Source organism: Trachymyrmex septentrionalis, unplaced genomic scaffold (assembly GCF_001594115.1).
Source record: "Trachymyrmex septentrionalis isolate Tsep2-gDNA-1 unplaced genomic scaffold, Tsep1.0 scaffold94, whole genome shotgun sequence".
NCBI classification, from domain to species: Eukaryota; Metazoa; Arthropoda; class Insecta; order Hymenoptera; family Formicidae; genus Trachymyrmex; species Trachymyrmex septentrionalis.
The window spans coordinates 129528-132730 of NW_017306130.1; the positions used below are offsets into that span (position 1 = coordinate 129528).

The 3203-nt window shown below is 32.1% G+C and overlaps 1 protein-coding gene across 2 annotated transcripts in view; it reads right to left on the minus strand.

The window, feature by feature from the left end:
- LOC108756087 (integrin alpha-PS2) overlaps window positions 1-3203 on the minus strand; it is a 75469-nt gene that overhangs the window by 26674 nt on the left and 45592 nt on the right. The window lies entirely within an intron of this gene.

The following is a 3203-nucleotide window of genomic DNA, read 5'->3' on the forward strand; positions in this document are numbered from 1 at the left end:
TTAGGTTTTTTTTTTGTATTTTTTACAAAGGCTTACAAATCTTTATATAATCTTATATTTTGTCATATATAATATAGAAATTATATTAGTCCTAAAACACTATATTGAGTGATACTGCAATATTGCTATCGATATGTAAATTTTACGTATAAAGAAATAGGCTACTCTTATTTAACGTTATACCAAATTTTCATACATTTTCATACATTTTCATATACTTTTAATGATAAAATATTTGTAAGTTGGGAACGCAAATTTATGAACGCAAATAACTTAAGACATCTCACTTTTACGTTCAGGGCATCTATCATGGAACAAAATCGAAATGGATTCCGATCAAAATTATTCTGTTTTCCCCAGAAAACACAACAGAAAATAATTGAATATAATTCCAATCAGAATCTAATCCGATTTTGTTCCATGATAGATGCGCTGATCAGATTAGTGTATAATGGCTTTAATATGCACCAGTTCTGTCAATGAAAAACGCTATGATACGATAATAATAATACAAAACTGCATGATTAAATCGAAGTCACTTTTATTATGCACTCTGTCATAATACTGACTAGCAGGGAATCAAAACTGATATACAGACTGTCCCATTTTAATTGTTCTAGACAAATATCTTAAATTATCTTTATCTTAAAAAATACAGAAAAAAAGTATAATCAAAATACATCCCGCTCGATACGTTCATCTTTCATGTAAAACATTTTTTCGTATCTTATGTATTTTTTAATTTACTTAAGGGAATTAAAATGAAACAGTCTGTATAACGAACTGAGTTTTTAAAAGCTTATCTCCGTTTATTTTTAGTTTTTATCATGGCATTGGACTTCCTTATGATCACTAAAGACATAGCTTGATGACTTTGCTCATTTGTACGTATCAATATTGTAGAGTTAAATAAATCAATATTAAATTGATAGTAAATAGTACAAAAAGTAAAATTAAAGTTTATTGACAAAATTTTCTAAAAAAATTATATTAATTTGTAAATTATTAAAAACAATAGCTATCAAATTGTGTGTTACTAACAATTTAATACTCAATTATTCATTTATTATTTCAAGATTATAATTGTATCCTTTGATTTAATTATTCAATTTTAATTTGCGTTTAATTCAATATGTACGAAGGATGAATATTTGAGTCTTCCTCCGAACGACCGGAAGTGCGTCAGTTCGCGCGTCATAAAGCACGCAATAGTGAGGGAATTGCCGAAATGTTCGCTCGCGCGTGAGGAAGTGCGCGACTTTAATTGCAGGAAAGTGCATTTCTAAAAACACGCGTCATGTTATTTGCGTCCCAATAAATAAAATTCGTAAACTACACTAATGTAGACTATATGGTTTTGGCTGCATGAAGATTGTTACAAGATTTTCACATAAAAAAACTTGTGGAATTTAATTGAATTGAACTGGCGGATCCAATGATTTTCGTAAAAAATCGTAAAAAATCAATAGAATCTATAAGTTTAATGTGACAAAAATTTCGGAAAAATAATAGATGATTTGGTGTACAGTGAGGTGTAAAGAAAAATCATCGATCAATATCTAATTAAATAAGAGAATTTCTATTTTTTGATCGAAGCAAATCTTAATGCTTATATTTCTATGTGAATTTATACATACATATCTGATTGCTGCATGTCGAAATCTTTCTCGAAATATAATTACGAACAAAACCAGAATCGTAATATCACATATTAAATTGACAAGCAATTTAATAATAATTTTTGATGCTAATAAACATAAAAAAAATTACTCGATTAAATTATTCGATCAATATAATTCCTGAAAATAATGTGAATGATTTACAGATTGCATTCTATCTGTATCTGTTAATATTTATTATGCTCAGCGATGTCTTAGTCTCTGCATATTGATAACCACCGATAAAAGTTAAATATGGTATATTTCAAGGAATGTTATCAGAAAATACTAAAGTAATATTATCACGAGAAACAAAAACAACTCATAAACTTGAAAGCTGGAAAGTGAATTCGAAATACGTAAATTTCAAAATAAAAAGGTGGTTTTTCAGTTTAGTTCGCGATTGTTCTAAAAATTCACAAGAAATTCTAGATGATTTCTCTCTCTCTCTCTCTCTCTCTCTCTCTCTCATCATAAATCCTAAAATATCTTAGAAAATTAAAAAAAATCATGTTTAATCATTTACTTACTTCCTATTTCTAAAAATGGTATCTAACTAAAAAAAATGTCTGATTGAAAATGAACAATCCGAAAGTTCTGATAATATCAACCAGAATTCTGGTCATCTCAAATAGAATTCTAATAGATTTAACCAAAAAATTCAATGTAAATTTTGAGACAGTTGATACCTTAAAGAAACCTCTTTAAAAAAGAAAAAAATATTGGCCAAGTGCATAAAAAAGATATCGAATATTACATTCCTTTTAATAAAAAATAGATACGAAATGACAAAGACAACGATGCTGGACGACGACGATCGTCCTGTGATCCGATTCACCTCGGTCTACCCTACATTCTTGAGGGATACGCTATTCTCTGCTCTCGCTGATGTAAGTACTAATGTCATCATTAATTATTGAAAATGACTGGAGTCGGGGGCGAGGCGGTGCCGAAAATCGATATGTCCTTTGTCGTTAAGACAGCGCAAACCTACGACGTCGCGTCAGCAGGAAGTATCCTGTTACGTGACGTATTTACGGTCGCTATGCTTGGAGAACGCAACCTTATGTCGGCTGCGAGGCTTGTCGTGTCGCAGAGGAAATTCGTTTCTCGTGAGATCCTCGGAAAGAACAAGAGGAGCTACCCTCTTGCGCTTCGAGGACGCGTCCGGCTCTGTCTTGCACCTTCGAGAGTGCGTGTTTCACAAATGTTTATAGCACTCATGTCGCGAACGTAGTTTCAGGCGTCTCGAAAGATATTTTCCTTTTTTTTTCCGCTCTTTCTCGTAAACCGAGCTATATCCAGACGACGACGCCGAGGCGCGTACTATAAATCGTGCCACTCTTGAGGGAAAGTTCGATACCGGCAACGGAGAGAATGGTGAGAGTGAAAATTAAGCATTCGCATGCGCGTCGCTCTGTTTATTTTACCGCGAGGCAAAGCTCTCGTCAAGAACAGAAATCTTCAAAGAAGATTCGGTTATAAGATCTCTAATGTTAGGGTATATGTAGTAAAATTCCTGCTCCTGATTTTATTTCATTCAAC